Source organism: Alligator sinensis, unplaced genomic scaffold (genome assembly GCF_000455745.1).
Source record: "Alligator sinensis unplaced genomic scaffold, ASM45574v1 scaffold205_1, whole genome shotgun sequence".
NCBI lineage: Eukaryota > Metazoa > Chordata > Crocodylia > Alligatoridae > Alligator > Alligator sinensis.
This window is the reverse complement of record NW_005843046.1, coordinates 327,979-341,880: the sequence shown is the minus strand read 5'-3', so window position 1 is coordinate 341,880 and position 13,902 is coordinate 327,979. Positions and strand designations below refer to the sequence as shown.

At 46.2% G+C, this 13,902-nt stretch overlaps 1 protein-coding gene across 1 annotated transcript in view; it reads right to left on the bottom strand.

Moving 5' to 3' along the window:
• Window positions 1-13,902, bottom strand: part of LOC102376991 (arf-GAP with GTPase, ANK repeat and PH domain-containing protein 1-like) — a 224,827-nt gene that overhangs the window by 45,862 nt on the left and 165,063 nt on the right. Inside the window, exon 2 of the mRNA XM_025193419.1 lies at window positions 11,686-11,744. The gene's annotated coding sequence lies outside the window, so the exon portion shown is untranslated. The remainder of the gene's footprint in view (window positions 1-11,685; window positions 11,745-13,902) is intronic.

Here is a 13,902-nt window from a genome sequence, read left to right as displayed (position 1 = left end):
GGTTCCTGCATCGCTCGCCTCTTAGCTCCAGGAGCTCCTGCCCCTCTCAGCTGCTGGCAGGGAACTGCCAGCCTGGTTTCAGCCCTGGGCTTTATAAGGGCCAGGCCCTGCCTCCTACAGGCAGCTGGCTCTCCTTAGTTGCCCCGGCAACCCGCAGCTGGGCTCGTTATGACCTGCCAGGGCTCTGTCTCTCTCCCTGGCAGTTTCTCCCCTCTAGGAGCAGAGCACCAAGGTGCTCTGCGACAACCTGTACTAAGTCAACATATGAATGGGCCCAATAATTGACCATTATTGTACATAGTATGATTATTCTAACCAGAATGGTATTATTTGCAAAAGTCTTGTATAATACCCTAGGCATAGCAACCATGTCACAGTGACAATTCTACTTCTGGTTCCAGACTGTCTGGATGTTGCTGCTCTGCACCATACATATTTGAGTATAACCCTAAAGAAATGTTTCAGTTGGAAAAAAAAATCCCTTTCTCTGCATCCTTTCCCAAAGATCTTGATAAAAAAGAGAATGATTAGCCACATGAAGGCTCATATTCAGGTGGGACAAAAGTCAACAGTATTTTTATTTCTTGGCTCCCCTCATCTTTGAACTCCTCCACTTCCATATTTAAAAAAAAGCACAAGTCCTAATGATTGCAACAGAAATTATGTACATAAAACACAGCAAATCAAAGTAGGGAGGATGCCTGCCCATTCTGATAAGTGCCTGAAACAATAGTTTGAAGCAGAGCAATTCATATCTCTTATCTCAGAGTACGTATAATGCCTATTTAGCATAACCAAAGTCAACACTACTTCTCATCACAAGTGGTAGAGCAAAAAGATTCTACTATAAGCCTCAGCACAATATGCTATAAGTGTAATTTAATTTGGGTGCCCTGAGTGCAAGGCATTTGAAAAAACATTTGGCACTTTCATTGCCCAGTTTCACCTGCAAAACTCATGAAACAGTAGGAGAATGGATTTCTGAGAGCAGCTAAATCTCAGAAAGGGAAATCATGCAGCAGAATCAATGAAGTGTTCCAGTTTCAGTGAAGGAAAGTCAATCCCTTCCCAGGCAGCTCATAGCCAACATTATCCCTGGAACAAGGGCACTCTCTGCTTAGGAGGTGGATGTGGGGAACAATCAGGAATAGCCTGCAATAGTAAGCTCCAAGACGCATAACATTTACTACAACAAAGATCTCTTGCTCTCTACATCCCCAATGCTCCATTTAATTAAAGCCACTAATACTGAAGTTTCTGTGACAAAAGCACAGTGTTTTGCTCTTCATATTTCAAAAACATCCTTAAACAAAAGACCCACAAGCAGAAATCAAAAACCCACAATTATCTTAAGTAGTGGTGAGCATAATAACAGTGCTGTGGCACAAGAGAGACAGGCCTAGCAGTTAATATGGCCCTTCACTTCCTCAAGCATTATATGGAGCTGATCATTAGTCTGGGAGCAAGATGAGTTACAAGGCAATGACTCACTACACAAGTTCCTTCGTGTCGAATTATTTATAAATAAAAATTAAAAGACCTTAGAGCCACTTGCCCATTTTTCCTGCTACAGGACAAGGGCACAGTCACAGCTGGTGATGGTAATTTTAATGTTTCAGTGGAATAATCAAATTACTGTTTTTATTAATTACTTGAATTAAGAGCTTTCTTTCAGCAGTGGTGATACATAATTAAAATACTTACTCCATTCGAAAAGGAGGTTCCCCCCTCCCAAACTTGTTTTGGAGAAAAGCACAGGATTCTAAGGGATTCTTTTAGAACCTATTATCAGACCGCTGCAGCTGGGAGCTGTGGGAACCAGCTGCCAGGGCAGCCTGATAGGTCAGGGACAGCATCACCAGCACACAGTTTCCTGTTTCCAGCCTCTGTTCCCTTCCAGATACCCTGCCATCCCTCATCACCTTTAATGGCAGGGAGCTTGACAGGGAAGGAGGGATGTGTGCACCATTGCCGCAGTCCCCAGATGAGTCAGGCTCCCTGTGTTGGCACTGGATTTGACCCAGATAGCTTGTTCCGAACAAACCCAAACTTTCAGATGGACTATCATATCACAGAATCATAGAATCATAGAAGTAGGGTCAGAAGGGACCTTGTAGATCTTCAGGTCCGACCTCCTGCCTGGGCAGGAGGAAAACTGGGCTCAAATGACCCCAGCCAGATAGGCATCGAGCCGCTTCTTAAAGACCCCCAGGGTAGGAGCCAGCACCACTTCCCTTGGAAGTTGGTTCCAGATCCTAGCTGCCCTAACTGTGAAGTAGTTCTTAGGGATGTCTACACTAAACCTACTTTCCAACAACTTGTGGCCATTATCCCTTGTTATCCCTGGGGGCGCTAGGGGAAACAAGGTCTCCCCCAAACCCTTCTGGTCCCCCCTAGTGAGTTTATAGAGAGCCACAAGGTCCCCCCTCAGCCTTCTCTTGTGAAGGCTGAACAGGTTCAGGTCCCGTAGCCTCTCATTGTAGGGTCTGCCCTGCTGTCCCCAGATCATGCAGGTGGCCCTCCTCTGGCCCCTCTCAATGTTGTCCACATTCCTCTTGAAGTGGGGTGCCCAGAACTGGACACAGTACTCCAGCTGTGGCCTGACCAGTGTTGCGTAGAGTGGGAGGATCACCGCCTTGGTCCTACTTGAGATGCACCTGTGGATGCACGACAGGGTCCGGTTAGCCCTGCCGACCGTGACCTCGCATTGTCGGCCCATGTTCATCTTGGGATCACTGATGACTACAACTTCTCCATTCAATAATAGGCAAATTTTATTGATATACAGTGATAGCAGATAAGAATAGTGCAAACAATTCTCTATCTACCAGTCCTAGAGCTGTCACAGAGGGAAGATATGTCTGGTCAGTACGCAAGCTTCACCCTGAGGTTCTTTCTTGAACATCAGATGTCAGCAGCCTGGAGGTCCAAAGCCAAGGCCCACCCTCCCCCAGCTGGGGTGGGTCAGACAGGCTAGTGGTGTTCCCTCTGTCCATGGTGGCCTTGGGTTGCCCTCTCAGGGACCCTTTGCTCCTCTGAAATCCCTCCTTTTGTATTATTTCTCTCCTCTGATGACACTTCATCTCTGGGCATCGCTGATTGGTCTCCCTGTAGTCAGCATACTGTCCAAGTTCTGTCCAGCTAACATATTTCTTTGTTTCACAAACCCATCACATGCACACATCCTAATTTGGTTGTTTACTGGTTTCTTCTCATGTGGTCCAAAACCAGAAATCTCAAAGGCTCTGCAGTTGGGCACTGTGACCTGGTGCTAATGCTTCAGAGTCCCTTATCTCTGTTATGGAACAGTATGGTACATGGTACATATCTTCAGTTTCCCAGCCTGTGTGTCTTCTTGCTGCTTGCCTGTGTCAGACACAGTGGGCTTTGAAGGAAACTTTGTTACAAATAGGCTTCTAGAAATCAATTAACCCTTGCTGTTGCCCTGGACCATTGTTCTAATGCAATATCTACTTTACCTACAAGCCAATTCCCAAAAGCAAACCTCTAAATATCATTTTCTAGCCATCACCCTGCACAGCTACTTCCTACACCTCCCCACTGGAGCAGTCTGACTCCTAGTTAATACAGTCAAAGAGGGAGCAGCTCCTGAGCTGCTCCTACATCATACGGACACCTGTGGAAGTTCACAGGTTCCTTCTTCCAGCCTGTTCCCAGCCAACAGGAGGGACAACGGAGAGAAGCCTGGCAGGAGAGAAGGAACATGTGGAATGACCCCACTTTCCCAGCAGAATTGAGCTTCCTATACAGCAGCTCCTGCAAAGTATCACCTTGCACTCAGATAAGCAAGGAAAAGTAGCTGGTGGGGAGGGGAGGAGGGCAGAGAATAGATGGAGAGACAGGCAGATTCTGCTGCCTGTGCCCCACCCCTTATCTCCCTGCTGCTGCTTTCCACACCACCTGCCCTCTCCCTCTCTGCTGCCCACTGCTGCTTTCCTGTCACAGCAAAGGGGTGGATGGGGGCCAGGGGGTAGGAATTTAAGACTAGAATCCAATTATTGATAAACAAGGAAAATTATACCAAATTTGCATTTTTCCATGTCTAGGATCTAATTATTGGGGAGGTCAATTTAAATTCAAAGTCATCTTGGATTCAGGTAAATATGGTAAGCTTCAGTGAAATATAATCATGAGGTTGGTATAGCCTGGCAACCTAAATTAATTTCCCTTCAAATCCAAAATCTGCACCTCAAAACTTACTATACCCTTCCCCAGCACTATGAGTAAACTACCAGAAGGTGCTATCATTTGTCCATGTATTTCAAAATACATTTCAAAATAAAGTACAATCAGCAATGAATTGCTAGCACATGTCAATCTGGTAATGGAACAAGCACTTGATTCTGTATAATTTGACTCTAATCATCATTAGATATTTCATCCATTCTTTAACCCAGAGATGCTCAATACCCTAGGCCCATAAGCCAAATGCAACCCACAGAGCCATCACATCTGGCCCGTGGGGTTCCCCATAGATCAAGCAAATTGGGAGGGAGGGGGTGTTAGCCATTAATACAGCCATGTCCCCTTGCCCCTCCACAGCTGAGTTAAGCTCCCTTCCCTATCCCATGGGACCTGGTCGTGTTCCATCCCACCACTCCTGCACAGCCAGGTGAAGCCCCCTTCCCCCCTGCAGGGGCGGGCTGCCTGCCATCTACCTCTGCATGGCTGGATGGTGGCCACTACACCAACACTGGAAACTGGATCAAAGCCACCATCCAGCCCATGGTGGTGCAGGGACTGCCCATGAAGCCTGCCAGGGAAAGAAGTTGAGCACCACTGGTTTAACCTGTGCAGCTCTGACAACAAGAACAGAAAAAAATGCAGAAAAAGTCAAGCTGTTTGACCTATTATTCTCACTTGTAAGAAAATTTGTAAGGCATACCTCTTTTGCTATGGCTATTTGTTGACTTGCAGTATTTGCCATTTAAACCAAAGCTTAAGAGAGAGAGAGAGAGAAAGAGAGAGAGAGAGAGAGAGACTACCACTCCTGACAAAGAAGTTTTACTAGCTGGTCTCAAGTTAAATAAATGCAACTAGGTATGTTTCACCTGGCTGCTTGCTGAAGGAAAAGTTTAGCAGAAAACACAAAAACCCATAATGACCATAACCTTGTTAGCTTTTACTACTTCTCTTCATCGAAACTTATAATATTCACAATCAGCTCTGCTGTTCTCCTTTTCTCCCCACTTCCTTAACCCAACAACAGCATTAAGTCTGTGCTAAAAAACAAGTTCACTTTTATCTCTTAGAACTCATGTTAACCATTATTAGGAAAATCACAGCCTGACACACATTTCCACAAAAAAAGCAAGGTGATGGTGGCACTGCACCATCCCAAACCCAAAAAGGAAGCAAGTTGAAATGTTTAATCTTTCTTGCATGCATTCTTTAAGCTAAAAATGTGAATAAAAGATACAGTACCACAATGTGGTAAAAACTCCTGCATGAATGAAGTATGTGCCTAGTTCTGTTTCAGGCTTTATTTTCTCTGATAAAAAAGCATGACTCTACTATACAACTTACCATGGACATTAACATTTTTGGCACTAAAAACAAAGCTCATTAACTAAAATGGTACAGAAATGCCCCTTACTCAGCTGCTCCAGCAATGATGAAAAGCAGCAAGAGCCGAATCCCACTGCCTTTGAACTAGCCAGGCCCAAAGCCCCTGAACCACAGGAAAAATTAACCACTGGTATTGGCTGGTGTTTGATACTGCAGACCCAACCGACACAAGACGTTCATAAAAAAATTATCTTCTATCTAGTTAAATTGGTCTTTCATTAAAGGTCTACCATAACTTCACTGACTTTGGTGAGAAGCAAAGGAGCAGTGTCACCCCTCCCCCTCAGCAGTGTTAAGAAGTAACGATAACAGTGGCAGGGCAGCATCCCCAGTGGCAGGGTGGAGCAAGGTCAACCGTAACTTCACTCCTGCATCAAACTAACTGAAACATTTTACCTAGTAAATTCTTAGACATGACAGTAAAGGTCTGCAATGAGCACACTGCTACCACATGATATTGGAAATCAACTACAGCTATCTTTACACCAGCAGCTTTCATCCTAAGTGCACAACTAACTCTATTGCCTACAGCCAAGCTCTACACTACGACTGCATCTGCTCTGATCCCACCAACTGGGATGCACACCTTCAGGATCTGGGGCAGGGATCCCTACAATTACAATACAACCCCAAAACTGTAGCCACTCAGATCAACAAAGTCAGGCTCAGACACCACTGTGACCTGCTACAACACCAACCCCAGGACAAGGACAACAGACTCCCTCGGGTTGTCACTTACAGTCAGTCCCTGGCTCTAATAAGATCAGGGGTGCTCACCTCCAGCCCAGTGGCCAGATGAAGGCCCCGGATCTATGTCATCCAGCCTGTGGAGTTCCAACACAGGTCCGAAAAACTGGCAGTGGGGGAACAGGGGTCGTGTTAATTAGCACTCCCCTGCTGTCAAAATTCTGGACCCATGGGAGTAGACCTGTGCAAATAGGGAAGTATTCGATTCAGATTTGGATTTGGATGATTTGGAGGACGAATTCGATTCAGTGATTCGAATCACTGTCCCCATTCAATTTGGCTGTATCAGAATTGGAGATCTGGCGCCGATTCAGAGATTCGGCTTGGCTGGGGAGAGGTAGGCACAGCCAGGCGGCTGCATGTTCACCTGCAGCTCCTTCAAGCTGTGCCTGTCTCTCACCAGGTGGCAGGAGCTGCAGAAAAAGCCCCCATGGCTTCCCTGCCTGGCCCCATCCCCTGCCTGGCCCCAGGCTCCTGGCACTTAAAAAAAATAACAATAAAAACAAAAAACCCCAACAACCCTGAACTTACCAGCTGCAGAAGGGGCTCCGGGGCCTCCTTGCAGAGCCCCCCTCGTGTAGCCCCTGCTCCCCAATTGTTCCCCACCCCCGCCTGGCCCCAGCAGTGCAGGAATAAAACCAAAACAAACAAACAAAAAAAACGCACTCACCAGCAGTAGCAGCGGCTGTGGGGACTCTGGGAACATGTGGCAGAGCCCCCGCTCTCTGATCTCCCACTGTCACCCAGCCCTGAGCCCCATGGCTGTCTTGACTGGCCCCAGCATCCTGGCAAGTAAAAAAAAAAAGCCTCGCACTCACCAGCTGCAGCAGTAGGGATAAGGGCCTCTGGGGGCTTGTGGCAGAGCCCCCCTGTGTAGTGCGGGGTGGCAGAGATCGCCCCGCCCCGCCTGGCACCCACACGGCAACTGCCCCATGGCGCGGGTGCAGCATAGCTCGGCAGGGTGCCACGTGCTTTCTGGGAGCTGGGGCCACTGGGGCTAAGTGGTGCTGGGCTCTGGGTGACAGGTGGAGCCACCCCAGCTCCCAGACAGTGCACGGCACCCTGCCAAGCTGCACTGCACCTGCACCACAGGGCAGCTGCCGTGCAGGTGCCAGGTCGGGGTGGGGGCAATCCCTGCTGCCCCCCAACTGCCCACACTGCACGGGGAGGGGGCTCTGCCATGAGCCCTCAGAGGCCCTGATCCCCACTGCTGCATCCAGTGAGTGCAGGACTTTTAATTTCTTTCTCAGTGCTCAGATTCTGGGGCTGGGTGGGGCAGCCATAGGGGGTGAGGCAGGGGGTAAATTGGTGAGCAGGGGCTGTGCGGTGTGGGGCAAGGCAGGGGATGGGGCTGGGCAGGGCAGCCATGGGGACTTCTCCCACAATCCCCCCGCCTGGGGAGAGGCAGGCACAGCCAAAGGAGGTGCAGGAGAACCTGCAGCCGCCCGGCTGTGTCTGCCTCTCCCCAGCCGATCCGAATCTCCAAGTCTTTTCCAAATATATTAGGAGTCTTTCGATTTGATTCAGACCTTTTAATGGGTCTCCCAATTTGATTCGGATTCAGAGACTCGACCGGTAAATCAGGCCAAATCTCCTCTGAATGAAATCGAGAACTGAAGCTTTGCACAGCCCTAGTGGGGAGCCCTACATGCCAGATTACATGGTACTGCATGATAGATCACAGAGCTTGCCAGTGAGAGGCTGGATCCAGGTGCACATGGCTCATTCTGGTAGGAATGTGGCCTGATTCAGGCATGGGATCTGGCCCATGGACCAATCCCACACCACTCGTCCAGTCTGCAGAGCCAAAAGGTTGAGCCCTACTGCCTAAAGACATATCACTGATTACCTATAACTCCTCCTGGGGAACAAACTGGTCTTGGTTACAGACAGCCCCCTCATCTCAAACAGCATCGTTCAAGTTACAGGCTGCATAACCCTCAGTCTCACTAAGAGAGCGTTTCCTTTTTCGCCCCACAGCACACTTACCTAAATAAAAAAGCACTGTGGCACACTGGATGTGGAGTAGGGTGGGGGTTTGTAGCATGTGGCCAGCCGGACAGCATTTTGGGCTGGATCCATACCCCATGCCTGGCTGGAGTCACACTCCCCATCTATCTGTGTCCACAGCATCAGCAGGTGGGGGCTGTGGCTCCAGCCAGGCACGGGGTATGGCTCCCACCCGAAATGCCACAGCACACCTGAACATGCCTGACAGCACACCAGTGTGCCATGGCACACCAGTTGGGAAACACTGCACTAAGATGCAAGACCTTACAACTGACCCAAATGCCTTTTGGGGCCTAATATCAATACACATCATATTATTGCTGGACCAAATAACTCAGATTATAACATCACAGGTTTATTCACTTGCAACTCCACCAATGTCATATATATATATATATCTCCCCAAGTTGATCATCCCAGATAAAACTTTGTCTACCCAGGTCTTAAAATCCTTCAAAGATGGAGATTCCACAACATCTCTGGGTAGCCTGTTCCAGCCTGCTTTACTACCCTCCTAGTGAGAAAGTTCTTCCTAATCTCTAAACTAAACTTCCCTTGCTACAACTTGAGACCATTGCTCCTTGTTCTGTCATCTGCCACCACTGAAAACAGTCTAGTTCCATTCTCTTTGGAACCTCCCTTTGGATAGTTAAACACTATTAAATCCCACCTTAGTCTTCTCTTCTCCAGACTAAATAAGCCCAGTTTCCTCACCCTCTTCTCAGAAGTCATGTGCCCCCTATCCATTTTAGTTTCTTATCCCATTACCTGTTTTAATTTTGGTGACCCATTTGTTCCTATGGGTTTACTGCTTGTTTGCTTATTTCTGCCAGCACAACCCCTCTCCTTCCCTCCTTGGAAGTAAACTTCAGCCCATGAAAGTCTGTGCTATATATATTTCCCCCTTTCCCTATAAAACTACTTTAGCTAGTCTTGACTTTAGACTAATGGCTAACTATATCTCAAAAATCTCAGAACCACAGCAAAAATCTAGACCGTTCCCCTTGGTGCCTAGTGTGATTTGAACTGTAAAACAAAACCAGATCCAAAAGCAAGCCACTAGGAAGTTAATCCAGAACAACTGAATTTGCACTATTATTCTGATGCATAATTAAGGCCAAAAAAGGAGACAACTGATCATATAATTTGACCCTTATAAATGCAGGTCATAAGACTTCCCTGGTTTATCCTCATTTGAATGAGAGCATCTTTTGTAATTATCTTTATTTAAAATTATAGATGACCAAACTAAAGGAAGTATGCAATATTACTGTCTACTACTTTTATATAGGCAGACTAATTATAGGAGGTTACTATGAAGCATTTTAAATCTCAGTCATTTGGATGTCACTGACATTTTATGAACCTTATGGACTATTTATCAAGTTGACTTTTTAAAACTGAAACCACTAAAACAAATCTGAACTCCTAGACCATAAAGGTTCAGTAAACACTGCAGCAACTGTGCTTATGCCATGGACTTAACATTTTCCTACATTTAATAAATAAAGGGCTAAAACCTGTTAAAGAGGGGTTACTATGAATGTGACGTATAGGTATATGTGGAATCATCACTAACAAAGAGATTCAATGGCAATAAATCCAATACCTAATCTCAGTGCTGCTCATGGAGCCTGCTAATGCAGTGTGGGCATCAAGAATACAGTAGTGTAATAAGGGGGGCAACTATGGCACCAGAGACAGACACCAACCCCAGAGTGGGGAATAGAAGCAGCTGTGACACTGCCCCATCTATGCCCCACTGTACCCAGGCAACTCAGGCATCATGTTACACCTCTGCTTGAGTGTAATCCTTCCATCTTGGACAACTGGAGGGAGCCGTCTCTCTCTACAACCCAAAAGTCTATTCGCACTGCCTTTCTACCAGTCTCTTGTCATTCTGAGTTCTCTAAATCCTGCTTCCAGTATTCATAATCATTTGAGACAGCAACTATCAAATTACAAACCTTGCAACCCATCTGTCTCCACATGTTCCTTTCACTGATACATTATCCCACCTACACATTCAAGCTTTGAGCCAAAAATTTCAAATTATTAATTAGAATACTCCAAGAATATATTTAGGATCATTTGGTATTTTGCTTAACAAAATTCTTAAGTTATTTGCAAAGTCAAAGAGAGCCCTAACTAAATCAAAGAGGGGGAAACAGAATAATTCAGTTATACAAAGTTTATTTTGCCATTTTCTTAAAGCAGGGATTGTAAAGGATTGTAAAGGATTGGTCCTAAGCAAAAACCTTGGGGTATTTGATGGACAAACCATTTGATTTGCAGACAAGGAAATTAGAAGTAGTTTTAAGTAACAACTTCACATTTACCTACTAACTTTTCAGTTTAGGGCTTTTGTTCTTGCTTTTGCTTTCTTTTTTTGTTGTTTTTAACATTTAAAATATTTTGTTTCTTGTCATTACTGCTGTCCATTGCTCTCCCATCCAGAAAATATAGAATTGACATGAAAATGCTGTCTACGAACAAAATATTTTCAATTCCGCCAAGAGGGAAAACATTATATTCCAATATCTAAAGCAGTGATTCTTAACCAGTGTGCTGTGATACCCTAGGATGCCAGTATGTTCTTTTAAGGATGCCATGCAATATTAGCACTGTTAGGTGTACAAACACTTACTTACATGTGTAAGTCAAAAGATAAACCCAGAGATTTCACATAGGAATCCAGTATTAAAAACATTTTGATTTGCTGTGGTCTTGCCAAGTACTTTGCAATAGAACTGCTCTATTATTTTTCCCTAGTCAAAAAAGAAGTGAAAGGTAAGCGCTGACATTTTCCAAGGGGTGCCTTGAGTCTAATGAAGGGTGTCTTGAAACTAAAAAATGTTGAGAATCACTGATTTAAGGACACATTTACATCAAAAAACTATGCTGGAGAACTGAAATGAAACATGGCATGCCTGCTCCATCCCAAAATGGATGCAATATGACTTAGTGCAGTTGCAGACAGACACCAATAAAGCATGCTTAAAACAGAAAGTTTACTGGCATAAGCCAAGTGGAGAGCACAGAGTAGGTGTGCTATATGTCACTGAAGTGTTCCCTGCAGTAATCCTCTGACAGCATGAACATGCCCCAAGTAATAATTTGAGGCTAAGAGTAGTAAATAAAATGTTTTAAACATAAATAGTATTTATGATATTTTTTTTTTTACCATTTATACTCCAGTTTTAAAAGATGTAAATGCATTTACAAAAAAACTTGGTAGATTTCAATATATAGCCTCACAAATAGTTATAGTTTTGTGCAACATATGAAGAATATAATGTAGAAAAGGAATGAGCAAGTATAAACAAATTTATTACTCACCACTTTGAGCTCTGGCACTGATCGACTTAGTGTCCATTCCTGACTATTTACAAAGGCATCTGTAAAACAAAATATTTAGTAAAATTACAATTAGATAAGCAAAGTTGTACTCTTTACTTATGCTATAGTTGCCAACAGAGCCCACAGGCTGCAAATGGAAATCATGCCAGAAGCCTTCTCCAAAGCTCAGGGAAGATTAACACTTGAGATGCCTATCCAGGAGCAGGGACACTACTTCGACATGCTATAAACCCAGGGCATCGGAGCAGACTTGATTAACTGAGTCTGTTGGAGCGTGGCAATTACCACACTCCAGCAGCCTCCCACATCTTGTGCATCAGTGTCCCCATGTTTCAAAATGGTAGCGGGGCCACTTTATCTAAAGCTCATCGAATGAGCTTTAGATAAAGCGCCCCTGCCACCATTTTGAAGCACGGGGATGCTGATACATGAGATGCTCTGTGTGCTTTAATTAGAGCAGGTCCAAGAGCACGTGTATAAATGCCGTAAATTCTAACACTCGCAGCTCAGAAAACGTTTACTATAGTATATAAATTACCAGAAAGACATTGGAAAATTACTGCAATGACTTAGCACAGAAGACATGTCCATAGCTAGTAAAATTATGCGATCGAACAGGTATTACTGCTGTAATTAAAATATGTATAATTCAATCTTTGCATGTTAAGGAAAATCCTCCCCCTTAATTCTCAATCTCAACACAGAGCAAGAACAATCCATTTTCTCTTCTTTCCATGTCAAGTCAAATTGAATGTCAACAACTACCATTAGTAACATTAATTTCCCACTCCACCCAACTACATAAAGATACTGAAGTTTATTTCAAATCTCTCACAGGGAAACCTCTTGGATAAACTAAATTTAAGTGACAGTTGTAGAACGGCTATTTAATAGTCTAAAAGCAGACGTGTAAAAGTTTGAGACCCAAAGTGAAACTTAAAAGGTACTTGAATTTAACAGTGCCTCTGCAAAAATGCAATACAGTCACTCCCTAGATAAGGGCATCCAGGTGTGCACTGGAAGTCTGATGAACTGAACTTTGAGGCTAAGTACAGACCGTCGAAAAACCCACGGCTAAATTGACTCAATCTTGGCAGGTTTCTGTAAACTGCTTAGATTGAACCAATAAGAAAGTGAACTCAAGTTCACTTTTTAAAAGTGAAAGGCAGCCAGACCCCTTCAGTGGCCCATATCAGGTGCCATAGATTCATAGATGTTAGGGTCGGAAGGGACCTCAATAGATCATCGAGTCCGACCCCCTGCAAGAGTGCTGGGTTTAGATGCCCCCAGCTAGATGCCTATCTAACCTCCATGGAGCGCTAGAACTTGCCTCCCAACCTGCTGGCCAGTGCACGGAGCCCAGAGATATGCATTTTCATGAGACACCCTCCTCTTTAGCCTCCAGTCAGCTGAGGAGTGGGTTTGGGGGAAACCCACCCATCAGACCCCCAGCTGGGATCTCCCCGGATCTGGGGAAGGGGGAGAAGAGGGGAATCCCCATTGGGGTGTTTCTCCAACTCTCCCTGTGCCCAGAGCTTGTTCCCACCGCCCCCCCCCCATGCCCTCTCATCAGTCTGGGCCAGCTGAGGAGGGGGTTGAGGGGAACCACGCTCCTCAGCTCCACTCCCTTCCAGGCACGGTCTCCTCCACGCAGGGGGAAGGAGAGAGGGGGGAAGCCCCCAGTGGGGTGTTTCTCCCTCTCCCCCTGTGCCCAGAGCTGGTCTCCCTAGCCACTACCCCTCAGTCTGGGCCAGCTGAGGCGGGTGTGGGGGGTGGAAAACCCTCCCCTCTGCCAGGGACTGAACCCCCAACTGGGGTCTCCCGGTGTCACGGGAAGGGGGGAACTCCCCCCCAAAACCCGGAGCTGGGTCAATCACTAGCCATGTCCCCTCCTTGGCCAGTGGGCCAACTAAGGAGGAAGGGAGGGAAGGGAATGGTCCCCCTGCCCAGCTCCAGACCCCCCCAGCTGGGCTGTGCCAGGTGTGGGGGGGAGGAGGGGGAGGAAGGGGTGCCCTCAATGGGAGCTGTTTTCTCCTCCACTCCTTCCTCAGCTAGCCGAGCAACGACATGACTGAGTGATAGGCCCAGTTCCTGGCTTGGGCAGGGGAGCAAAGCCCCTACTGCAAAGAGCTGGGCTGATCACCTGGCCACAACCCTGCTTGGCTGACAGACCAGCTGCGGAGGGAGTGGGGGGGG